The sequence below is a fragment of the Acartia tonsa genome, chromosome 12 (assembly GCF_053477335.1).
Source record: "Acartia tonsa isolate MP-2025a chromosome 12, ASM5347733v1, whole genome shotgun sequence".
Classification (NCBI taxonomy): domain Eukaryota; kingdom Metazoa; phylum Arthropoda; class Copepoda; order Calanoida; family Acartiidae; genus Acartia; species Acartia tonsa.
In genome coordinates, this window is record NC_137271.1 from 27,010,666 (window position 1) to 27,038,107 (window position 27,442).

The 27,442-nt window shown below is 40.4% G+C and overlaps 1 protein-coding gene across 1 annotated transcript in view; it reads right to left on the bottom strand.

Moving 5' to 3' along the window:
- The window catches only part of LOC145334777 (uncharacterized), a 41,240-nt gene extending 38,299 nt beyond the window's left edge, over positions 1-2,941 (bottom strand). The window contains exons 1-2 of the mRNA XM_080180382.1: positions 2,885-2,941; positions 2,698-2,754 (exon numbers count right to left, since the gene is read on the bottom strand). The gene's annotated coding sequence lies outside the window, so the exon portion shown is untranslated. The remainder of the gene's footprint in view (positions 1-2,697; positions 2,755-2,884) is intronic.
- Between the last annotated feature and the right edge of the window lie 24,501 nt (positions 2,942-27,442).

Here is a 27,442-nt window from a genome sequence, read left to right on the forward strand (position 1 = left end):
TCCTTTAAAATCAATGTTTCTCTGGGAGAAAATTTACCCTGTTTTGTGGATCATTTCTCGGTTTCAATCAATAATAAGACTATGGGGATATCACCGTTTTCACGCAGATTGGTTAACACCACCCATTTAACTCCGACCAAATGTTCCGAAAATCCAATTTTCTTACATTTGTACCAAGGAAAATTCATTGGGAATCAAGGGCAGGGTATGCAAATATTAAATGTAAACCAATATCTTATGGATAAACCGATTAGCCTATTTCTTTATCATTCTTGGCAAAGCCTAGAAAAAACTAATTTTTCAGAAAGTGCCGAGGAATTATACCTCAGCCAACTGGCCGCGGACTCTAATAATTTTGAAGTAAAAATTACCGACTCCTGGTTTATTCAAACGTATCATAAAGTGGTTGATTTTCTATCTAGTACTTGGTATCATATAGTGCTTGTAGTAGCAGCCATCCTTACAGGAATAGGGTCGTTATTATGCGTCGTTTTTATCATCTATATATTAGCCTGCACCAAAATTCACGCGTACAAAGCAGGAGGTACGAGTGAAACACACGAATTACGGGATTTTACAAATAATGGGGAAAACTAATCTCCAAAAAACGGACGACCTGTAAACAGACATATATACCTATAAGATTGTCGTCCCTAAAGGTCGTCTTTGTAAAAATATTTCCTTATTCGGTATAAGGAATTAATGACCCTTAATTTTAAGTTTATTATTTTTATTTTAGGATATCCCAGGCGAAATTTTCCAAGGGGTTTTCACCACTCCCACGGGGCCGGTCACCCTTCATACCGTCGAGGATATGAAGAGGCACCCTTCTACAATGAAGAGGACTATTATTACGACAACAACCAGGGCTATCCCCAGGGCCATGAGGAAGCCTACTATGAGCCTGACGAGAACAGGTATCATACCCAGCCTCGAGTAAAACCGCCACGCAACCCTGAAAACCTCAGTGAACTTCAGTGTGTCTCAAAATCGATCCACGTCTATCGCACCGCGGGAAAAGATGTTCCAAAGGAACTCCTTGAATTGCAAGAAAAATTGCGGCAGGCTAAAAATTTAGAGGCCAACGAATATCCCGATAAAGCCAGACCTAGGGTCAGGCCTCTAATGGAACAAAATATGATACCTAGGGGAGGGGAACCGCAAAAAATCGGGTGGAATCGCCACCAAAACATAGTGCCTCACCTGAACTAGAGGTAGTCGCCGTAAAATCAGCCCCAAAAGCGGTAGAAAAACGACCGCCAACACCAACAGGCAGCAGCGGCCCAGCAGCCAAGAAGGCTAAGGTGGAAACTCAACCGCCTCCATTACCCCCTAAAAAGAAAGAGACATTAGTAGAAAGCAAAATTGAGCCTAAAGCTTTTTGGGTGACTGCTGAGGAATGGAAAAAAGTCCTATCCTCCACCGTAAAAGAAGCAATAGAAGAAGCTCTTCTCCCTTTCCAGAGAAGCCTGGAATCTAAAATTGCTAACAATGCTTCATATGTTGAGAAAGCACATATACACCATGGCAAGCGCCTTATTGAAATTTCCGCAGAATTACTGCGGAACCGCAAAACTTTGCGCGAAAAAATTCGCACTGTCTCCGAGGACTCGACCGTCGAGTTAAAAGCACGAATGACCACTGTTATTGAGGCCACTAGTCGATTGTTGGACCAAAACTCTGACAGGGTAATTAAATATATTAATACTTGTTGTAATATTGTAAATGTACCTGGGCAGAATGTGGCGACCATAGAGGCATCCCTTCCCGCTGAGGACGCACCCCGGCCAGATGATGATGGAGTTGAGCTGATTTCCCACTATGGTGGTTCTGAGTGCTCTGATGAGTACAGGCCCACCGATAGAGAAGGCAATCCCGAGGTCCTTGATCCTGCAGAGGAAAACAGTGACACAGAGCTCGACGCTCAAATCAGTGAGCTCTTTCCATCTGGAATTGATCTGCCTGTTAATCCGCAGGCTGGCGCTGTCTCTGAAGACCCAGTGGCCACGGCTCCCTGCGAGGGCGTGTTGGCCCTCCAGAATGCTGTTGCTCCAGAGCCTCCAGCAGCTCCAGAAGATCCTACTCCCTCAGAACCCAATCCTGTTGATATCGTAAAGAGGGCTATGGCCGCAATCGAAGAACCTGCGAGTACAACAGCAACCCGCAGAAGCAGGCGTGCAGGTCAACTGTGAGGGAATATTTCATATTCCCTCAGAAGGAGGCGAGTGTGGCATTCTCCATTCAAGTTTATGCATTTCCATCCCTGTCCACATTCCTATACTTCTCTGGCTGAGTCAGACCTCCACTTGTAACCGCCATTATACTCCATCCTGCTGTGTTGAGGGGCTAGTTGATTTTATGTAGGCCTTGTGTGAACATCTCACCACCAGCTTACACTTGGTAGACTGTATACCTATATGCTAGGTTGTCGACAGTCTTAGTCCCATATTCCTGTGCACGTGGTTTTCTGTCCTATACAGAAAACGAGACGTCCAAGCCTTTAATTGATATCATATTTAAATATATCCAATAAATAATAATCCCATTAATCTGCCCATTCTAACCAGTTTAATTGCTTAATAAATATTGTATTTTTTAGAAATACCTTTGTTATATTATTGATATTTAATTGTGTCGAAGCTACTCTATACTCGTATTCCGGTCTGTCTGTACATCCCCTCATACGTCAATACTTACTTATATAAAAACTTTCTCTTCCTTAGGTAGTTTTGAATTTCTGAGTTCAAATATGTACTAAAATATTTTTAAAAAATTAAAAGAAAAAATTTTAGTTTTAAAATCACGAAACCTCATACTTATATATTGCAAGGTTGCGTGTTTTTTTTCAATTAAAAAATAGACGAATATAATTTTTGAATTGAACCTGATCAAAAGGTATCTAACCGCAGCAGTTAAACTTATGTAGATAACAATTCCACCCTGAATTAGAATAATATAATTATCTAGCAAAAAAGGGAACTCAACCACAATAAAAACATATGTATTGAATTATTTTTTTAAGATATAATAAAAGCATAGTAAATTCTATAAGGATTTGTTTCTGTCACTAAATATATCTGTAGGAAATTAACTTATGTTTTATTTAGTAAATATCTATGTTGTATATTTGACCAACTAACAAGATTTCCTAGTGTAATTAAACAAATCATAAAACAGCTATAAATCTATCCATCTTAAAATTTATGTACCTTTATGTTAAAGGTTCGAAAATAATATAAAACACTTTGAAACTATGAATCAATGAATTTGCGTATAGTCAAATTGTCACTATTTTTCAGGGTTTAAGGTTTAGATCAGATCAGACTATATGATTGAAGATTTTTCATATATTTATGCATGTTATTATCTTGTATATTTTGGTAAATATTACACTTACATTAATTGTTATTGTTGTAGAAGTTATAATAAGACATGATATATCCCTGGTAAGACTCTAAAAATAAATAATTTTACAAGGACAACTGTGTCCAGAAGTAATAATAAGCTTGCACAAATTTAAAGAAATAAGAACAAAAGTTGCAAGGTTTTTGAAAAGTATATTTACATTCAGAAAGAGTGGGTAGTGCGTTACAGAAGAACTGGAAGACAGACATAAGGACAGACAATTAGAGAAGCAGTAAACTAAAATGTAGTTTTTTTTTTACAAAATGTTAAAATTGAAAAAGAAATAATACAGGCATTGTCAATTAGGATTATAAGTGGCGTACCAATAGTTATAGAGTAACTGCGCTACTAAGATGCCATATAACTATATTTAAACTATATGTCAGTATGGCTTCAAAACCGATTAAATTCTGCTGGATTAGAACCGGTTCTGAGCCATACTAAAAAATCATGTACTGCATTGTTTGGTAGACAATTTTCAACGAATAATAAAATGAAAATCCTAAAATTAAAATTAGTTTTGTTAGACTGGGTTTCGACCCCTTGGAGCCAACAAAACTGGAGTTAATCTCATAAATTGTATTTTACTATCTGCGGAAAACTGTCTATGTAATACAATGCGATAAATAACTAATCTTAATCTTACTATTTTTTGATATTCTGCTTGCGTTTTTTCTTACTCAAAAAATTTATTTCAAATTGCTTTCTTACCTTTTCAAAGGGTGGATTTTGATACATTGAATAATTTCTCAATGGTATCACCAGCGCACAGTACAACAATCTAAAAGAATAAAATGATTTTCATTTACCTATCTGCGGACTACTGTAAATGAAACCATAAAATGAATGAATGTATTTTAGAAACAGCGAAGCTTTCCAATTTTAAGAGAGTTCCGATCGTACGTCCGTACGCGATTACACTAAAGTATATTTTGAACGTATGTATGTATCGTTCTATAAATGAAGTTTTTCTTAACAATAAGGTTGAAAGTCTCTAATCAGCATTTTAGAGTCTGTAAGAAAATTTTAAAAATTTTGGTCGCTTCGCGCCTTACTTGAAAGCCCTTAGTTTGTACAAATCAGTTGAATTTGTGACATGTTGCTCCAAAAATATTAACATTCTTCGCGCTTCATCCCCCCCCCCCCAAAAAAAAACAAGCTTTGGCGTCTTTGTATAATTATTTCATATTATTTTCTAGTTTTAAAAATAAATGTAAAAACAAAAGTCATGTAATCAAAAAAAACTTACACATTTGATAATAATAATACGACTTTATCAAAACACTAGCGGGGGGGGGTTTCATTTTTTTTTTTTTGGGGGGGGGGGTGGGGGTGTCCCACCCTCCAAGAAAATAGTTATAAACCTGTTAAGGAGAACCCGATCGGTTCAGCGGTTAGCGAGATCCTTCGGTACAGACACACAGACTCACAAACACACAGACATCCTTATACTTTATTATAAGGATTTAACATTTAATTTAAAATTCTTCAAATATTAACATGATTGTCGATAACTTTTGATGATTTTATCAATCAATTTATGTCAGACGGACTGAAGAGAATAAAAAATATATGCTAAAAGTTAGAGAAAATTTATAGACTAGATGGTCATAGGAATCTTTACTGAATATTTTCAGTGTCTATCATAAATGGTAGTCGAGAAACCAAATTTGCACTTTAGAGTTACTGACCGACGGACTAGCTTCACTATTAGAAAATGTTTTGAATACCTGTGTCCACTTTCTAGACAAATAAGAACATTGATAGTTGAATTCAGACTGTTGCTTTTGGATAAAAACACCAACAACTAAACAAATTTAATTTAAAATTTAAAAAAAAAATATTTCTAAGAGGATAATAATACACATTCAGCAAATTTTCTAGCAAGTTATATAGTGATGCCAAAGGCTTTATTCTTAGGGAAAAATAGAATCTGATTTCTTTAGATGATTTAGTTGACGGTATATGTGGTAAGCCGAGCGTTTTCGGCTCACAGGGTAACGAGTTCGAGTTCAACGAGCCTTAGCCTTGAATTATTCTACCAAAACAAACTAGCAGGATTTAGTCATACAGAAATTATATATTTAACTGAATAATATTTACAGTGAATGTTTACTATATATATACAACAGATTATAACAATGGTTAGGTTTGAAGGGGGTGTGGGACGCTAGGGCTTAGCTCCCGGCGGTAGACAGGCTGTGGGGGCAGCGGTGGTAAAAGGGGAGGCAGCGCCTCCCGGTTGTATAATCGCGTGAGGAGCGCGTGATAGCTGCGTGTTTGAGTCCCTCCCCACATTTAGGCAGGCCAGTTTGACCGCTGGGTAGCGGGGTCAACATCGGTCATGAGATAGATGGTGATATAATAAGATTAGTGCAGAGGGTTTGTTATGATAAGTCACAGCGTAGCAATTCTGTAAACTGCCTGTCCGTCTGGTTGTCGTATTACCACAACCTCCCCTTCAAGGGTTGCGTGGCTCTCGAGCCACCAGGCCTTGAACCTGGGGATACGACAACCTATGTCTGCGCAGGACAGGCTCTTCCTGGGGCACAGCTCGATGGAGGACAGCTCGGGCTACACAGGCTCCCCGGGACACTCGTTGCTCTGTCTGGCTGTGGTTGGATATCAGCATTGTCAGCTCCTGGTTGGCTTCTAGGCGTGGGTTGGCGACGGCCAAGCCCCGACGCTGGAAATTTTGCCTCGTCTGCAGGATTAGCTCTGCTTCAGCGGGTAGCTGGACACGGAGGCCTAGGCTAACTCTGGTGGTTCCCAAGGGGGGAATGACGATGGCAGAGGGCGCATACAATTCCATGGGGGCGCCTGCTTGATCCAGGTTGCTTGGTCTCCTAGCTCCTACCCGGATAGGGATGGCTGTCATCAACAGGGGGCACATGGCTTCAGCTTCGTCCTCTGGGGCGGCCTCTTCCATCGCAGTGGCTGCTTCTCCTCCTACAGGCTCGCTGCTGGCCGGCAGGTTCTCCATGTCCGTATCAGGATTCCAGATGGCATCTCTGGGTGGCTCTGGAGCTGGCGGCGGCGGCGGTGGTTCGTTGGGTTGCTCCTGCAGGTTCTCTTCTACTGGGTCACGATCCTGGCTGCTAGGCTGTGGGGCGGCTGCGGCCGGCTGGTGCACTGGGAACTGTCCTGGGTCACTAGCTGCGGGCGCCGCCGCTCCAACCGGCAGCTCGGTGGCATCCTCGTCGCCGTCCACGTCGACTTGAATGTCCGCTGGAATCTGGTGGGCAGTCACATCTCCAGTGTATTTGCGCAGTCGGCCTACATGCGCGGTAACCTCCGAGATCCTGGCTATTGGAGAGGCAGGTTTGATGACATAATGGACGTCTGTAGCTTGCCTCACTACCTTCCAGGGGCCAGTCCATCTCTTGGTAATCTTGGCTGCCTTCCCTGGCACCAGGCGGGGGGCCAGGTACCAGACCAAGTCTCCAACCTCGTACTTGGCCGTGCCTTTGTAGGCTGCCGCGCTCCTCCGGATGGCTCCCTCCTCTTTCTGCTGGATGGCATCATACACTGCATGGTAGCGTTGCAGGAGAGCTTGGACGTTGGCTGGAACCGAGGCATATTCTGTTTCTGGCAGCCGGAGCACCATGTCCACCGGAAGTTTGGTCTCTCTCCCAAAGAAGGCCAGGAACGGGGTCACGCCGGTGGATCTGCAGGCCTTGGTGTTGTAGGCGAAGGCAATGGCAGGCAAGTGGGGCTCCCAGTTGTTGTCGTCTCTGTCTAGGAACAGACGCATGCCGGTATTGAGCGTCCGATGAAACCTTTCCACTCGGTTGGACTGCGGGTTGTAGGGTGGTGGATGTGTCAGGCCAATCTCAAGCTTGGAGGCCAGTTCCTGGAATACCTGGCCGGTGAACTCCATCCCATTGTCGGAGTGGATCTTCAGGGGGCATCCGAACGTGGCCAGGTGGCGGTGCAGCAGGGCTTCAGCCACCGTGAGGGTGCGCTTGTTGGGGATGGCGTAGAGGCTGACAAACCGGCTGAACCCGTCTTGACAGGTGAGGATATAGCGGTTCCCGGCTGGGGTCTCTGGCAGTGGCCCCACCAGGTCAATGAACAGGACTTGCTGTGGGTACCCCTGGCGGGAGGGCACGTGTATCCCTTGCTTCAACCTTTCCTTGGTAACCTTCTGGACACACTCAGGACAAGTCTGAACCATCAGGCGGACGTCACGGGCCAGGTTGGGCCACCAGAAGTGCATGGCAACGCGGGCGATAGTCGCGTCCATCCCAAAGTGCCCGGCCATGGGGGTCCCATGGGCTAGAAAGAACGCGTCCTGCTGGAGGGCCGAAGGCAGCAGGTATCTTGTCCTTTCCCCTGTCAGGGTCTGGTCAGTGGTGGTGAGGCAGCCATGCTCGTCAAGTCCCAGGGCTGGGAAGCGGCTGGCGTACTGCTGCTCGTCTCGTTCCTTGCCGCGCAGCTCAGCCTTAGTTGGGGCTCTGCCATCAGCCACCCACTGGCGGACACGGAGCAGGAGAGGGTCCTGTGTCTGGGCTTCCAATACTCTAGCTGGGTCCAGTCGTGCGGCAGGGGGCCGGCTAGCTGCGGTCTCCCCTAGCTGGCAAAGGTTGTGGATATACTCAGCCTGCTCTGCTAATTCTTCGGCGCTAGCCGTTGGCATGTTGGCGTCCTCCCGGCGGCTGAGGGCGTCAGCGTTGGTGTTCTGGGTGCCAGGACGGTGGCAGACAGTAAAATCTAGGGCCGCTAGCTCCTCCTGCCAGCGGGCCACCATCCCTGTGGATGTGTTCAGCGACTTCATCTGCAGCAAGGCTGAGGAATCAGTGTTGATCTGGAAGCTGCGGTAGGACAAGATGCCGTGAAATTTCCGGATTCCATACATAATAGCGGCCATCTCTCCCTTCCAGGACGGGTAGCGAGTCTCGGGGTCGGTTGTCTTGCGCCCCACGGCGGCAATCAGCCTCTCCTTGCCGTCCTGGCATTGACTCAGAATGGCAGAGATGGCGCGGCTGCTGAAGTCTGTGGTGAGCTGGAATACCGCCGGCAAGTCAAACCTGGGCGGCGCTCGGATGGGGGCTTTATGGAACTTGTCCTTGAGCTGTAGCAGCTGGGCTTCCATCTCAGGCGTCCAGGCTAGGGTCTTGGCCGTCTTCTGCCGATTCATCTCGTAGGTGAGGTCGGCATACTCTGGGATGAACAGGCGGTAGTAGCCAAAGAACCCCAGAAGCGCCAGCAAATCCTTGGGGGTGCTGGGGGCCGGCCAGTCCAGGATACGGTCAATATAATCCTCTTGCATGGCTATCCCCTCACGGCTGAGGGTGTGGCCCAGATAATCCACCTTGGCTCGGAACAGCTTGGTCTTAGCTGGCTTGAGGCGGATTCCTCCCCTGCGGTGGGCTTCCAAGACCTCCCGGAGCCTAGCCAGGTGGGCCTAGGTATCCTGGTGGAAGGTCAGGACGTCGTCAAGGTATGACTGGAGGTTGGCTGTGCCTAGTGGATTTAGGACCCCTGCAATAAATCTGGAATAGACAGACGGTGCCGTAGCCAGGCCAAAGGGCATCCTTTTCCATTGATACAAGCCCCTGGGGGTGGTGAAGGCGGTGCAGGGCCGGCTGTCCTCAGACACACGGATGGTGTAGTACGCGGCCACCGCGTCTAGGGCACTGTAGACACGGTGCCCTCCAGCTCGTTCTACCAACTGCTGGATCCTGGGCAGAGGGTAGCTATCCAGTTCCAGGCACTTGTTGAGGGCTCTGTAGTCGACGGCCCAGCGGGTGCTCCCGTCCTTCTTCTTGATGGGCACCAGGGGGCTGCTCCAGGCGGAGTCTGACGGCTCTATGACTCCCTCCTGTAGCCAGGTGTCCAATTAATTCTCTAGCTCAGCCTCCTGCCGCGGGTTCAGATCCCTAAATCTCTGGCGGATCGGCTGGGTCTTGACGGGCTCGGCGCTAGGAGAGGCTGAGGCAGCGGAGCCATGCGTGGCTCCGGAGGCGGCCGGCCACGACTTGACGGGCACGGCGCCGGGAGAGGCAGATCCCTAAATCTCTGGCGGATCGGCTGGACTTGACGGGCTCGGCGCTAGGAGAGGCTGAGGCAGCGGAGCCATGCGTGGCTCCGGAGGCGGCCGGCCACGACTTGACGGGCACGGCGCCGGGAGAGGCTGATTCCTGGGAGTTGAGTGTGGCTCCGGGTGCATCAGACCGCGACTTGACGGGTCTGGACTCGGACTTGGCTGGCTGACTGGCTGGGGGTCCCAGGTAGAGGGGGCCAGGTGGACACGGCTGGCCGTTGATAAAGGTGTCGGCGGAGAAGATTGGTTCTGGAGGGCTGGCAATCTCAGGGAATGTTGTTGGCAGGTTCTCCCGCGGCACCTTGGGCACTGGGGGCAACCCCATGGCTAGCAGGTTGGCCCCCCTATGGGCGTTGAGCGCAGTATCCACCCAGTGCGTGCCTTTCTCGACCACACGCGGCTGCTCTGGCAGTGGGCCTGGCAGAGGCCCCTCATAACTCAACTCTCTCTCGGCTGTCTCCCGGTCAATGGGAACGCCACGGAGTGGGATAAACTCCCCACGCACCCACAAGCAAGGTGGTTGCATGTCGAAACAGAGCCTAGTTCCGAACTCCTTGAGAAAATACCCTCCTAGGTTCAGAGGGTGTGAGAGATTCCGGACCACAGTCACGTGGTACAGATGGAGTATAAGGGTGTGTGAGACTGCCATATATAATTCTTTCAATTACCTGGAGGGGCTGGCCTTCCTCGTTAGCAGTCAGGATTTGGGTGTTGTCCGGAATCAACATACGTTGCACGCCCATTGCGTGCATGAGGTGTTCAGAAATTACAGCAGACCCTGGTACACGGTTGCCAGAATCGATCATGGCATCAACCTGTACATGCTGGGCAGGGTCAGGAGTAGGAAACCTCACCCTGATATGGCAGGGGAAGTGGAGGTCCTGCCCTTGAGACAAGGGGGCCTCCCGTTCGGCTGGGGTTGGCAGAAACTTCGGTGGTGGCCGAACCGCAGCTATGGTGGTATTGCTTACCATGGTGGCTTAGACTGTAGCTTCGAATCACTAGAGCTTATTAATTATCACTGGGTCAACAATTTTATATTTCTTGTTATCACTTGGTTGACATTTATACACTTATGTGTTGTTATCACTAGGAGCTCTAGGTGTGATTCTGGAAGCACTGGCAGCAGGGAATGTCCGTCCTGCAAGGTTCAGAGGGGTGACGGCGGTAGGGAATGTCCCGTCCTACAGCGCCGCTGGTTCGAATCCCGAAAATGGCGGCAGGGAATGGCCCGTCCTACAGCGCCTGGGGTTCGAATCCTGGAAGGCAGCGGCAGGGAATGTCCCGTCCTGCCGTGCCTGTGGCTCAAAATCTGCTATCCGTCGCAGTGGTAGGGCTTACTTGTGTGCTGAAGCTTCGCAGCCACACATTGCCTTCTCAAGGAGACCAGCACCCAGCTGTCTGTCTCGTAGGTTTTGGCCTGGGTGTCCTGGGGCTTGTCCCAGCTACACTTGCCAATTTAGACTCAGTTCTGTAGCCGTCTGAGCTAAATCATCCAATTACCGTGGCTGCACACCTAGCGCTACTCCTACACGGTACGGAAAAAGCGTCTTAACTGGCGCTTTTAGCAGGCTAAATCTGCTTGCCGTAGGCCAGAGGCCATAGTTGCCAGATATTTTTCAGATCAAAGTGTACAAATAAGGTGTACATTGGACCTCCAATGTGTACATTTTGGGGGGGGGGAGGGGGAAAAGGGAGGGGGGAATGGGGAGAAGGGGATGGGGTACGAGGGGGATTTGCTATGCTATCCTAATAGGAATTACACTAGTGGCATCTAGGAGCTCTTAAGGGAGAAGAGGGATTCAACCTCACACTTTTAGTTGTAATTTTACAAGTTACTACAAAAAAATATAAATATTCAGTTAAACTTCAATGTTTATAACCAGAAAATCGAGAAAGGAAGCCAATTTTTGGGGGTAAAAAGTCCATTTTTGGAAGGAAAATTTCAATTTTTGTGTGTACACGTGTACATTTTTAAAAAAATGTTGAAAATGCGTACATCCTCATCGGTTTTGCCCAATGTGTACATTTGTCAAAAATCAGGTCAAAAATGCGTACATTACGCACAAAATGTGTACATCTGGCACCGTTGCCTGAGGCCCACATATTGCGTTCAAAATGATGGAAATTCGACCTAAAAAGGCCGTCTCGCGGGTCAGTTGGCTTCTCAGTTGGCGGCTGATTGTCCCCTTACTTGCCAAAGGGTCCAATCAGAGGTAGAATAGGCTAATTTCTGTAAGGCTCGATTGAAACACGCTGACACCAAGATGTGGTAAGCCGAGCGTTTTCGGCTCACAGGGTAACGAGTTCGAGTTCAACGAGTCTTAGCCTTGAATTATTCTACCAAAACAAACTAGCAGGATTTAGTCATACAGAAATTATATATTTAACTGAATAATATTTACAGTGAATGTTTACTATATATATACAACAGATTATAACAATGGTTAGGTTTGAAGGGGGTGTGGGATGCTAGGGCTTAGCTCCCGGCGGTAGACAGGCTGTGGGGGCAGCGGTGGTAAAAGGGGAGGCAGCGCCTCCCGGTTGTATAATCGCGTGAGGAGCGCGTGATAGCTGCGTGTTTGAGTCCCTCCCCACATTTAGGCAGGCCAGTTTGACCGCTGGGTAGCGGGGTCAACATCGGTCATGAGATAGATGGTGATATAATAAGATTAGTGCAGAGGGTTTGTTATGATAAGTCACAGCGTAGCAATTCTGTAAACTGCCTGTCCGTCTGGTTGTCGTATTACCACATATACATTTCCCCACAAAAATAAAATCTCCCCCATAGCAGGAGAAAATGAGGTAAATGTATAATAGATGCATAACAATCATTATAATATCACAGAATAGTTTTCGTCGTGAAATTCACATTTCTTCTGTAGAATGACTCTTATAACATTACTGGACAGACGAATAAAACAATGCATAAGGTGGATGCGCAAATGTCATAGAAATCTTCACTAAAACTTTAGCTTTAAAGCTTTAATAGAAGCTTAAGATAAATAGAAAATTATGCGTCTATAAAAAATCCATATTTAAATTTTGCTTTAAGGAAAATTGAAATGAAAGTCCTAAATATGTAATAAAATCCACTAGCATTAAACACATTTAAATATGTAAATATTTTAAATGTTCAAAAAGTTATATAAAAAAAATTTTTTTGACCAAAAAAAGATATTAAAATATCATAAATTTTATGTTTAAACATATGAAAAAATAACAAAATAGTTATGATAAAATAATGAAAGACCGACTTACTTCCAAACCATATACCATGTATAGTAGATTTGCGTAGTGGAACAAAGTGTCTCGAAAATCAGCCATGTGACATCATAAAAATGAGGGATTATCCATATCTTTTTTAGGGGTTTTCTTTCCCAATTTTCCTCTCTTCTCCATCATTTTATCAAGTCACATTGCTGATATTTTTTGACACTTTGTCCTACTACAGATTTGCTACCGTAAAATTTAAAATTTAAGCACTTACAATAAAAATATTTAGAATTATTCCGCAGACAGAAAGTGCTGTTGTTGAATGGAGAAGAAGGTATTTATCAAACATTTTTTTTCTGAAAATTTTTTTTTAAGAACCTAAATTTTTTTCTCTTTAATGAAAATAATGGGGATGGGGGAACCACAACCGCGCACTGGGACGAAGCCTCCAGGAAGAACCCCCCCCCCTCCCCCCTCCCCCCTCAAAATCCAATTTTTTTTTACAAATTACGAACGAACGATTCCATATAGGAGGAGGATTTTGCAATACCTTACCTCCTGGGGCAAAGACTCTAGAGCAAAGCTGCTAGTTACATAGATTGTCCTATTTAGCTCTGAGGAAAAACGGAATTATGTGACCCTTCTTTTTTATGTTTTTATCACAGTTTTAAATAAAATTTAATACGACTTACAATTGAGATTTAAAATGTCAATTATGTTGCATAATTTTGTGAAAACCTATTTTTAATATTATCAATAATATTCTAAATCTTGGATAATACGTCTTACTAGCATAGGCGTCCAAGGGGGGGGTAATGGGCCATTTGGCACCCCCAAAATTTTGTGAACAATACCCCCCCCCCCAAAAAAAAAAATTACCCCTACCTTGGGGGTGCCGTAGGCACCCCCAACGATTTTGGGGGGGGGGTAATTACCCCCTCAAAATAAATATTCTTTAAAAAATTTTTTTTAAAATGTTCTTATTAAAAAATTAAATGTTCTTCAAAAAAAATTTTTTTGTTGGGGGGGGAGGGAGTAATCCCCGCCCCCCCCCCCCTAAAAAAAGTCATAGTGTGACTTGAGCCTTGAGGTGTAATATATTTTATGGGATCTATGTGAAGCTTTCCTAAAAAGGAGAACTCAGTATTAAAAGTAATGAAATCTGAAGCTATAGTCAAATAAACCTTACTTACTACTTTATGTTATAGGATAGTACTTATTAACTTAATAGATTAGGTAGGTGCTTTTTTTACATAATTAAATTACCCCCCCCAAAAATTTTACCCCCGGGGTAAATTAGTTTGGGGGGGGTAATTACCCCCCCCCAACAGATTTGGGAGGAGTATTTACCCCCCCCAACAGACTTTAGGGGGGTAATTACCCCCTCCAATCAAATTTTACCCCCGGGGTAAAAATTTTGGGGGGGGTAAAAAAAAATTTCGGCGCGCTTCGCGCGCCATTTTACCCCCCCAAACACGAATTACCCCCCCCCAAAAAAAAAGCTTGGACGCCCCTGCGTTACTAGTACTTAAATTTTATTATCTCCTGGTTTTTAGTGGCAATGATACTCTATACTACGCCCCTCGATGCCTCTGGGGGCACTTGGGGGGGGGGGGGGGTGGTTGAATTAAACAACCTAATTCTTTATCTTTGATTTATAAAGAAAAATTAATATTTTTTTTTTTGGGGGGGGGGGAGGGGGGGAATTTTTTCTAGGGTCAATTTCTCTTTGGAGTTTTATAGTTATAAACCTTTCCAGCACCTATGAGAAGCTATATTGTAAAGGAAAACCAAATCGGATCAGCGTTTAGCGAGATCCTTTGGTACACACAGATAAACAGACAGAGATTCTTCTATTTATATATAGGAATAATTAAACCCAGCATCACAACTAGAAAGCATAATAGTAAAACGGATGACTACATTCTTTAAAATCAGGAAATAGGACAAACGAACATGAAGACTTATAGAAAGTCAGATCTAAATAAGCAAAATGCCATTTCATAAGTCCAAACAAATATAAAGCTTTTTTTTTACACATCATGTCTACCGGAAACTACCAAAGTCAGAAAATCGCAACTATATATTGATATTCATTGCAGTTGAGGTTTCATTAAGCGTATGAATAATACTAAACTTAATATCCATGAGGAAGTATTTGGGGGTGTATCAGAGAGATTTTAAGAGTGGTGTAGGGGTGAAAACCACCCTTAATTTTGCCGACGTGGGGGGAGGGGGGGGGGTTATGAAAACCCCTTCTGCACGCCTTTGGTATGAAGCTAATAAGTATATTTTGATTTTATTCTATTACAATATTAGAGTAGATCTCACGTACATTTAAATAAGATGATTGCTTACGTATTTGTCTAAGGATTAAAATTTACTTCTGTTAATTAAAATTTTCTAGCTAGTTTATTTTATGTCACAAAATTGTACTATTCCAATGTCAAATATACCTTATATGCAGGGATCTAGAGGGATAAGACAATTGCCAATAAATTGATGTATATCCCCAATGATGTTACATAAATTTACCCCTTCTGTAGATTACAATTAATGGCGGAAACGTTTAGACACTCAACTAAATGATCCAACTAATAAGAGTTCACTGAAGTCCCCAAAGTTGTTAAGCCAAACGCTATTATAAAACTTTGGGGACTAGTGTAATAAATAGCCCATAGTCCCCATCTCTCTCTGCCTTGTATGTTTTATTGGCTTTGGAATCACATTCTTCATCTGGGAGGGACCATTGGACTGAAAATCATACCGAAAGTTTACCAAAACAATATCTCATTTGTTAGCTAAAAACTTTAATACCTTCATTAAATCTTGATTGGTTTGTACAAATTCAGTGTCTAAACTCTTCATTTAATAACTTTGTAATATTCATGGCATTTTATTTAAGTAAAACTCACCTCTGGTTACGATAAAAGGGGTGAATTTGGGTATTTTTAAAAAAGGTATTAAATAACCCAGGAATAAAGGACTAAGATAATTGTGCTAGAATTAATTAACACACTTTGTCTCTATACTCTAATGTACTCCAATAGTTTAAAAAGCGTTAATTGTGTACAGACAGACAGTGTTAGGGATCCTAAGCTCTAAAGAATACACTGTGCGTTTTAAATCTTTATGTGGCATTAAAAGGATCCACAATCCACATCACAGAATATAATTATTTGACTTTTTTGCTGGTGTATGGAATCCAATATAAAATAATAATAACTATAGTAGGTCTTAATTCAATAATTCTTAAATTATGAATATACTTCATGATAAAGTAGTTAGGTGTATGTATTTATCTATCTTTGTCTTGCAAGATCTTGTAAATAGCTAGACAGATTGATCAACAATTTTATTGGAAATTAAAATTAATTCTTATCCTACCTATTTATTATTTCAACTTTTAAAGCAAAAATTAAAAGAGCTTTAATACCCGCCCTTTTAGGGCGATGTTACAAGAAGATGGGGTAAAGCTTCACTTTTTATATAGAACCATTCTATTGAAACAATGAGGTACAACTATCAAATTTATCCTAGGGTAATATTGTTTTTATACTATATACGATGCATATACCAGAGAGTATAAGAGCATTATTTTCTTGTTTATTTTAATCGCAGCCTCTAAAATTGTATATCTGGTGTCTGTTTTAATATACTATGAAACTTTAGCTTGATTTTTGAAAAATTTAAATTACAATTTTGAACAACATATTACCCCCACAGTACATTAAACTAATGCTGGAGATATTTAGACACTGTTTTGATACCGTTTTCATTAAATATTGCAACGGTTTTGAGCCAACGAATCAGGAAACTTTTTATAATACTATGGGTAACAGTTAAATTCATTTTTTTTACAATGAGTATTAGTAAGTTTCTCATATGTCTTAAATATTTAAAACGCATAATTGGTAATTTCACATCAACCACCTGAGGTGGATACTTAAACACATTAAAAAAACTTGAAGACACGTTCCACAATGATTTCGAAGGTGCTTTGACTTTTGTGTCAGAACCTAAATTGGGACATAGTGCATTTCATTAACCTATGTTAGGTAACTTCATTTCACTTTTCAATAAAATTTAAAATGCAGCGGTTTTTGAGAAAATTAGATTTGAAAATTTTAAGTCAAATTTTCATCCCCTAGGAGTTATCGCATAATCATGACAAGAAAAGCAAAGATTATTTATTTAAAATTTTGAACAACTTTGCTTTTATAAAGTTCTTCATAAAACCACTCCTGAAGGGAGTTAATTAATGGCCATTTTTATCAGCTGCTTTGCTAAGGTCACGGAAATTCAGCCTTAAATAAATCATATATAGAGAGGTTTTATGAAAGACTTTATAAAAGCAAAGTTGTTCAAAATTTTAAATTAATAATCTTTGCTTTTCTTGTCATGATTATTCGATAACTCCTAGGGGATGAAAATTTAACTTGAAATTTTCAAATCTAATTTTCTCAAAAACCGCTGCATTTTAGATTTTATTGAAAAGTGAAATGAAGTTACCTAACCTAGGGTAATAAAATGCACTATGTCCCAATTTAGGTTCTGACACAAAAGTCAAAGCACCTTTGAAATCATTGTGGTTCGACAACTTAGTCTTCGACGACTCGAGGTTAGATTTTTACCTCTTCTTAAAAGCACTTGAAGACCTATTGAAGTGTCTTTAAATAGGTTTAGTGATTTAGTATAATTTATCATTATTTGCGTATTTTTGCATTTAAATAACCCCTCCCTCCTCCCCTCTTGTTTTAAACATGAGTTAACAACTTTCTTTCCAATTTTTTAAAAATTTATTTTAAAAAGAAAATCTGAGAAATTAAATATGTATCAATATGTATTAATTAAAAAAATTTCAGCGGATAATAAAATAAAGTTTTGTTCCCTTGGAAACAACAACTTATAATAAAAGTATACCTTTTAATTTTACAATCAGCGGAAATATCCTGAAATAGCATAAAGTAGCCATGTAATTAACCCATTAACGGTGCTAGTTTTGAACGATTTTTGCCATTCCCGAGGTTTTGACAGGCACTTAGGATGGAAAGGAGTTGTTTTATTAAGGTGACTCTAAATTACTTTCATGTAGGCAATTAAATTTATTTTATATCAAGTGAAGTAATTTTTGTAATACGCCTTTTAAGTGGACGACAGATATTAAAAAAAAAAACATCTAAAATTACTTGTTTGCTATCCTGAACTTACACTTACACACACTCTTCCATGTAACATAAACACACTTTAAGCCCTGAGGTGGATACTTAAAAACATCAAAAACACTTGAAGACACGTTCGACGACTCAGTCTTCCTCGACTCGAGGTTAGATTTTTACCTCTTCTTAAAAACAGCTCAAGACACGTTTGAAGACACGTCAAGTTTTGTGTAGTTTCGCGTAATTTTGCGTTAAAAAATCCTCCTGCTTTCCCACCTAATATCCTGTCATTAATAAGAGTTAACAACTTTTTTTCTTAAGTTTTTTTTACATTTTTTCAAAATGAAAATCACAAGCGATTTCGCACCTAGCATTTAGGAACTCTATATTTGAAGGATAGAAAATAGCATAAAACCATTTATAATTGGATATTGTATTGTATAACAAACAATTTTCAATGAATAATAAAATAAAGCTTCGGTCCCTCAGAAAATAGCTATTGATAATAAACTTATGATATTTAATTTTACTATCCGTGGAAATATTAAATAAATATTTAAATAAAAAATTAGTAAAAATACTTGTTTGTCACTCTATGACCCCCTACTAAAGGAAAGTGCCTATTTTGCAGGCGAACATACACACACTGTTCGATGTAAATTCAGAACACTTCGAAGAATTCTTCAACTACCCACTTGAAGACTTGTCTTCAAAGAGTAACTCTTCAAGACAAAGTTTTTAAGAATTACTTTTTGCCAAAATACTTGAAGACTTCAAGACGTCGACAATGTTTTAAGTATCCACCTCTGTCTTCAACCCGCCTGTTGAAGTGTTGTCTTCGAAGAATGATTTTTTTCCCATAACATATATAATCACGAAACCTATCAAGACTTCAAGTTGTCGACAAAGTTTTAAGTATCCACCTCTGTAGACAACATCCAAAATTTTTGGACAAAATTACTTTAACCCTTACAGATCGGGGGGGGGGGGGGTCATATTGACCCCCCCCCTCTAGTTTTTTCAATGTCATTTTTTTTTGTAGGTAAGATAGAGAATTGTGACTTCATGACTTTTTAAGTTTAGTAATTATACGTCGGCAAGAGTTGATCTTATAAGGATATCTGGTCTGTGTCGGTCGTGGCGTCCGGTCAAAGTCGGTTAGGTGGCACCAAATTTTAAAAAAATTTTGAAATAAATCTTAATTTCTACATTATGACTTTTGTGTATAAGGTAGAAACCTAAAATTTTTTTGGTGATTACTTAGATATCAATGACCTTCTGAGAAAAGTAGTGTTATGACCGTTTGACCGCTCCCTGGCCGACTTTATGACCGATTTTTGTCCGGCTATATCATAAATATCATGGCTTCTATTACAGCTAGAGACCTATAATTTTTTTTGGTAAATCCTTGAGCAACAATAAACAGATAAAATATTAATTGGCGCCGCCAACCGCCGTTTTACCACCGTAACCGCCGAAAATGGCGGTTTCCGTTATTTGCCGTTTTTCAGCGATGATCAGAAAAAGTAATTTTTTTGTTATAAAAAATAAAAGTTCGTCCTAAAATTTGGTCATCCTAGCTGCAAAATTGGCCGCTCTACAGCTGTTTTAATATTTAGCGGCTGGCCGCTAAAAAGCGGCTAAGGAGCGGTCTGGCCGCTATGACTAGAAAAAGTAATTTTCTCTAAAAATACACATGAACCACCAGAAAAAATTTTTACGTCTTTATCTGTAACAGGAGCCGAGATAGAGGGGGGGTCAATATGACCCCCCCCCCCCGAACTATTGAGGTGGGAATTGGGGCCCGATCTGTAAGAGTTAAGCTTAGTTAAGGTTCAGGAGAGCTAACAGAGGTGATCAAGTTTTTGAGAAGGCTACAACAACCACGGCAATTTCTTTGGCGTTGCTACAAAAGACCAACTCTACAAAAGACCAACGCCTACAAAAGACCAACTCTACAAAAGACCAACGCCTACAAAAGACCAACTCTACAAAAGACCAACGCCTACAAAAGACCAACGCCTACAAAAGACCAACGCCTACAAAAGACCAACACCTACATAAGACCAACAACTACAAAAGGGTCAATTTTTTAAAAGCAAGGTTGTATCGGGTTCGAAACTATTCCGTTACGTAGCAAACACAGACTTTGGACAAACTGTCGGACGGAATTTTAAAATTCAGCCTGTGGACAAAGTTATTCAAGAAAGAAATTTCGGTTTTGAATTTTGTCCTTGTGTTTTAATCGCCATATTGGATATCATTAAAATTGGAAGATTTTTTCTTAAAAATTTAGAAGATTTTCAAGCCATTATTTGATTACATTGATACAAAAAAATAATTACAATTTTTTTCTTGTAATTGTGTCGCTTAAAATCTATTTAAAGCATACATTATATTCATTATATTTATTAATTTGATAAATACAAATATGGGCGTTGCTACAAAAGACCAACTCTACAAAAGACCAACGCCTACTAAAGACCAACTCTACAAAAGACCAACGCCTACACAAGACCAACTCTACAAAAGGCCAACGCCTACAAAATACCAACGCCTACAAAAGACCAACGCCTACAAAAGACCAACGCCTACAAAAGACCAACACCTACATAAGACCAACAACTACAAAGGGTCAATTTTTTAAAAGCAAGGTTGTATCGGGTTCGAAACTATTCCGTTACGTAGCAAACACAGACTTTGGAAAAACTGTCGGACGGAATTTTAAAATTCAGCCTGTGGACAAAGTTATTCAAGAAAGAAATTTCGGTTTTGAATTTTGTCCTTGTGTTTTAATCGCCATATTGGATATCATTAAAATTGGAAGATTTTTTCTTTAAAATTTAGAAGATTTTCAAGCCATTATTTGATTACATTGATACAAAAAAATAATTAAAATTTTTTTCTTGTAATTGTGTCGCTTAAAATCTATTTAAAGCATACATTATATTCATTATATTTATTAATTTGATAAATACAAATATGATGCTACACCAGTTGCAGCTATAGACCTTCCAGCTCTACGATTTTTTGTAGGCGTTGGTCTTTTGTAGGGTTGGTCTTTTGTAGGCGTTGGTCTTTTGTAGAACCGACTAGTTGGTCTTTTGTAGGCGTTGGTCTTTTGTAGAGTTGGTCTTTTGTAGCAACGCCCAAATATGATGCTACACCAGTTGCAGCTATAGACCTTCCAGCTCTACGATTTTTTGTAGTCGTTGGTCTTTTGTAGGCGTTGGCCTTTTGTAGGGTTGGTCTTTTGTAGGCGTTGGTCTTTTGTAGAACCGACTAGTTGGTCTTTTGTAGGCGTTGGTCTTTTGTAGAGTTGGTCTTTTGTAGCAACGCCATTTCTTTTGTATACTAGTCGGTTCTAAGTTAGATAGATACACCTAATTAAAACCTCCAGGGAAGGTTTAAACAATCTATTGTTATAATTTAAAAAGATATCTATCTAAATATTAACAACAAATGCTTTACAAAGTAAAAAATATCATAATGAGAAATGTTTTCTTAACCATATTTCTAGATTCTACAGAAACATATTTAATATATTTTTGGTAATATTCATTTTTAAAAAAAATATTTATTAAAGTATTATTATTCTTAAAAATATATTCTAGATAGTATTTAAATAACTAGATTTGTTTTTATTCATCATCATCATTGCCTTTTAGTTCTCGGCAGAACGTAGGCCATGCACAATGGTTCTCCAATCTTCCTTTTTTTGGGCACGTTTTGAGGCATTGCTGAAAGATGGAATTTTCTTTTCTTTCAGTTCACTTAAGAGTTCCCTCCTCCAGGTTGTTTTTGGTCTACCTGGTTTCCTCTTTCCTACGTGGGGGTTCCAAGTCAAGGCTTGATTGGTTATATCATCATGCCCTTTCCTTAGAGTGTGCCCCAGCCATCTCCATTTTCTCTGTTTTATTGTCAGTTTAATGTCTGACATATCACTGCGCTCTAGAAGCTCAGCATTTGTGATCTTATTTGGCCAAAAGATCTTGTGGATTCTCCTTAGACATTTATTGACATATGTCTGTAGCTTGGAGACCACTGCTGTGTTTAGGAACCAAGTTTCAGCCCCATACAGCAAAACAGAGAGAACATTTGACTTGAACAGTCTTAACTTGGTCTTTATGGAGATGTTGTTGGAATTCCAAATTTTGTTCAGGCTGGCAAAGGCTGTCCTAGATTTGTTAATTCTAGCTTTAACATCTGTTAAAGTGCCTCCAGCTTCATCAATTTTACTTCCAAGATACTCAAAGCAATCTACATCCTCAAGAATTTGGTCTCCAATAGTAATTGGTTCTTGGGAATTTGCATTTAATCTGAGTATTTTGGTTTTAGGAACATTTATTTCTAGTCCAACTTTCTTGGAAGTTTCAGCTATCCTGTTAGTCCTTCTTTGCATTTGACTTCTATTGCTTGTTAACAAAGCGATATCATCAGCAAAGTCCAGATCGCCTAAATATTTGGGATTGCCAAATAGCTCCCAACGAATGCCATCATTACTTTCACAGTTCTTCATGATCCAGTCAATGGCAAGGAGGAAAAGGAAGGGAGAAAGAAGGCATCCTTGTCTGACGCCTGTTACAATCTCAAAAAAGGTTGATAGTTTACCTTTATACATTACATTTCCACCTCCTTTATGATAGATAGCTTTAATGATATTGATTATCTTTTCTGGAATGCCATAGTGTCGGCAGATTTTCCAGAGAGATCTTCTGTCTAAAGAATCAAATGCTTTTTTGTAGTCAATGAAGTTTACAAAAAGCTCAGAGTTCCATTCCTTGGATTGCTCTATGATGATTCTTAGAGAGGTTATCTGATCAATAGTGGAACGGTTTGGTCTAAATCCAGCCTGATTAGGTCTTAGCTTTTCATTAACCTTCTTCTTTATTCTATTAAGAAGAATCTTACTAAGGATACGGCCAGGTACTGAAAGGAGCATTATCCCTCTGTAGTTTCCACATTGGGTCAAGTCTCCTTTTTTGGCTAGTATTGAGATATGTCCATTCTTCCAGTCCTCTGGGCATAACTCATCATTCCATATCTTTGTGATCAGAGGAAGGAATGCCTCAGCAGATGTATCTAGGTCTGCTTTTATGACCTCAGCTGGGATGTTATCAGGTCCAGCGGCCTTGTTATTTTTCAAACTTTTAATGGCCTCCTTGATTTCCAATAGATTTGGCGCTCGACAGTCAATGTCAAGTGCATCTGAGGGTGGAATCTCAGTTTCTTCCTCTGGAACTGGAAGATTTAGCAGTTCAGTGAAGTGCTCTGCCCATCTATTTAGAATATCTTCATCAGTTTTAAGGAGTGAACCATCCTTGTCCCTGATGTGTGATCCTGATTTGTGTACTTTACCTGCAATGCTCTTAGTAATCTCATAGACATCTTTCATTCTATTTTGATTAGCAGCATTTTCTGCTTGCATAGCAAGGTTTTCCAAGTGTTCTTTTTTGTCAAATCTGACACTTCTTTGGATTTCCCTGCTGAGCATCTTATACAGGTCTTTATCTTCTGGAGAGTTTCTGGAGAGTGTCTTTTGTCTTACCTCTCTTCTTTGATCCATGAGATCAATGGATCTTTGAGTGATCCACGGCTTTTGGTTAGCCTTTTTAAAACCTAATTTTTCTTGGCTAGTATCATTATAAACTTTTTTGATACCTTGTTAAATATCTTCAACTCCATCATCCTCTTGAAGAGTCAACAACTCAAATCTGTTCTTTAGAGTGAGCTTAAACTCTTGTAGCTTTTCAGAGTTTTGAAGGGTTGTTAAATTATACTTTTTCCTGGGGTTAGGCTTTGTGTCCTGCTTTTTAAATCTAAGCCGAACTTTAGAAGATAGAAGATAATGGTCTGAATTAACATCAGGTCCTCTTTCAACCCTGACATCAAGGAGAGAACCTTTAAAACGTCTAGATATACAGATGTGATCTATCTGATTAAAGGTTCTTTGATCTGGTGATCTCCAGGTGGCAGTATGAATCTTCTTGTGTTTAAAGATGGTTCCACCAATGACAAGTTTGTTTTCAGTACAAAAACTTACAAGTCTATCACCATTGTCATTTTCCTTGCCATTACTTAGGCCTAGGCCATATCTGCCCATGACTTCTTCTAAATTCTCATTATTACTCCCCACTTGAGCATTGAAATCACCTAGGAGCATGGTCAGGTCCTTTTCTTTATGACCATTTTTAAATACAGAGTCAAGCTGGTCATAAAATTCGTTTTTGACCTCTGTATCTGCTTGTTCTGTAGGAGCATATGCTACTATTATTCTCAGATTGATGTTTTTATCTGAGGATTTGAAGTAAGCCTCCATGATTCTTGGACCATGGGGTTGCCAACTGATCATGGCCTGCTCTGCTTGCTTGGTCAGCATAAGAGCCACCCCTTGGTTATGTCCTAGATCCTCATTCATATGGCCTGAGTAAAGTATTTTCAAGCCAGAATGAATATGTTTAAACTCTCCATTATTTGTCCACCTTGATTCGGTGATAGCCAGGATATCAACCTTGGCTTTAAGCATTTCTCGGCAAATGTTTTCTGTCTGGCCTGACTGAAACATTGTCCGAACATTCCAGGTGCAAATTTTTGCTGGTCTGCGGGAATTCAGAATCATCCGCCTGACTGGTCCTTTAGCGGTTTCCCAGCCAAACATCATATTGTTGTTTCCAACCTCTACTTCGTTCCCAAGCCCAAAGTTAAATTGGTCTTTACTTTGTGCAGATTGAACGTGAGCAGGTTTTTTCTAGGGAAGGATTGTTAGCCCCACCCAAACCCCCTGAACTGGGGGAAGTGACCAGAATTCAGTCTGGCATCTACCCTAGGACCTTTCCAGCACAGTAGGACTCTTCTGGTGTAGCTCCTAGGATCATTGATGCACGGTGCAGGATGGACGGCGTGCACGTAACTGGTCTCCCATGCTGTTTTTATTAGCATCATTAAAATGTCTTAATACATAATAAAGATGCACAAAGCAAATTTTTTTTTGTGTCTTGAAACATATTACACCCAGTATGTCACATAAAAACATGGCTCAGCAAGCAGCCCCACGATAGCCGCACGTGTTAGCCTCAGTGAAATCGTCATATTATAACTTAAAAATTCAGCTGGATGTCTAAACCAATTCTTAAACAGACATTCCATTTTTTCAAAATTTTAATTTTTGCACACAATCGGGTTTAAATTTGAGGCTCATGCGCGGCTGCAGAGCCATCCATAAAATTAGTCCCTTCAGCAGCATCATTAAACGCGCGGATGCGGATTAATGTAAAGTTGTGGCTGTGGCTGAGAGTTACTTAGAAGCTAGTGAAGCTAAATATGGCCAAATTGAAATTTTGATGGGTACAACCAACCGACAACACAATAACCTTGCATAGTAGTTTCGAAAACGGAGGTTTATTAATATTAAATTACATTACATTTTGTATTTTTCAAATTTTTATTGTCAGAATTATATTGTAATAGTTTTATTTTAAATAATATTTTTCATTTGTATAAATTTGGTTTAATTGACATTACATATTTTTTTTAGTAGCGAAGCTATATCTATATTTCACTTTGTCTGTCTGTCTGTCTGTCCGTCCGTCAGTCAGTCAGTCCGCAACGCCATGGGGTAAACGTATTTTTTTCGGCTCCTATTAGATATAGACAGCTAAAATTTTAGTGAATATTCCTAGGACATATGCTCATCTAATCTATATATTGTTTTGTCCATCTGTCTGTTAATTGGGGTGATAGGTCAATTCGATCCTAGATTTTTAAGTTTTATAAAGACTTGCTATTGGTAGGAGTGGTAGATCGATTCCTAGATTTTCACGTTAGCTTAACGATTTTCTTATTAGCTTAACCCTTAACGGTCGGGGGGGGGGGGGCGTTGAACGCCCCCCCATCCGGTTTTTTCTATCTCATTTTCTGTGTGTGAAAGATAAAGAGCCCAAACTGCTTGACTTTTTAAGTGTGGGTATGAGACATAACCAAGAGTTGAATTTTTTTTGAATATCTCCATCCTGGCGGGCACAGGATGCCAGCAAACCTGGCAGGGTCATTCAGGTAAAGAGCAAAAATATTTTTTTTGACTTAAACAAAGCATTTTATCTTACCAAAATACTAAAATATCCTCTAGTAGTACATCCTCATATTAAATACAGGTGTTAAAGTCAATTTTAGGTTCCAGGTATCATCCTGCAGGTCCTGATCCTCCAGGTCTCCAGAAATCTTTAAAAGGCTCCTGTGGACGCAATTTTTGACTTAGAGACTTCAAATTTTAAACTTAAGCTTATCTTACATGTCTACATAATGTATTAAAATTTCATTAAGATCCGCCGCCGTTTTCCCGCCGACCGCTGACTGCGGCGGCTGGCAGCTGCAAAGTACAGCTGCGGCAGCTGAAATTATATTTTGATATTTCAAATATAAAATTTACACAAAAATAAACATTTTCTGCAAAAAAAATTTTATTCTAGCTTCAAAAATAAAAAAATTACAGCCGTTTGAAATTTTTAAGTAAAAAAGGACCTAAAAACAAAGGTTGTTAAATAAAAGGGTGAAGGAAGCGAAAATTGACCTTGACTTACTTAAGGTCGGAAATTCATCATAACACAGGGGACTTGCACAAAATTTTTTAGCCCTCTAGCTCTAATAGGAACTGAGATAATAGGGGGGGCGTTGAACGCCCCCCCCCCCCCCCCCGACTGATTAAGGTGCGGCAAGGGGCCCGACTGTAAGGGGTTAATGCTTTAAAAGACCATTATACATTTTTAAAAGGTTTCATGATTTGTTTTATTTCATTTTTTGACTTTATATATCATTTTTCCAGATGCCTATCCATATTTTTGGAGCTTCGCTACTTATGGATGTTGTCATCCTTGTTTATATTTTAAATATTTACCGCGCCAGTGAAAATACGGACGTAAAGACATTTTATTTTACTTAGTTAGATCAATGGGTCAACCTTAAAAAGCAAACTAATCGTTTTAAAAGAACATATTTTTTTTCTATCTCTCGCCGGTTAAAAATCTTTTTTTTTCCAGGAAGGGAGGAAATATTGAACTGTAAATTACACTGGTTAAATAATCTTCTTATTCATTAGCATAAAACTTTAGACTCTTTTATTGAATTTGGATTGGTTGTTTTAGATCTAAAAGTGTCTAAATTTTCAACCATTTTTTTTATCCTATTAGGGTTCTACATCAATTTATCATCTATCGTCTCAGTCCTTAAATATCTTTATTTTACAGTATCTATGACATTTGACATCATTATTTCTATGGCATTTTAATTTCTTTTTGTTTTCAAAATAACAACAAAAGTGCAACAAAAAAGAAAATCTGTTTAGTTTTATTATTTAGTAAGGACTAATAAAAACTAACGATTCTTTCACATTTTAGATATTAGAACATTGTTCTGAAATATTTAAAATCTTTATAACAAAGGATCTCTGTGTGTGTTCCGAAGGATCTCGCTAACCGTTGAAAAAATATAGTTCTCCTTTACAGGGTAGCTTCTCATAGGTCCTGGGAAGGTTTATAACTATTTTTGGGCAAGGTACCACCACCCTCCCAAGAGAAACAAAAAAATTACCAATCCTCAAAAATTGGGTTGTTTAATTCAAACC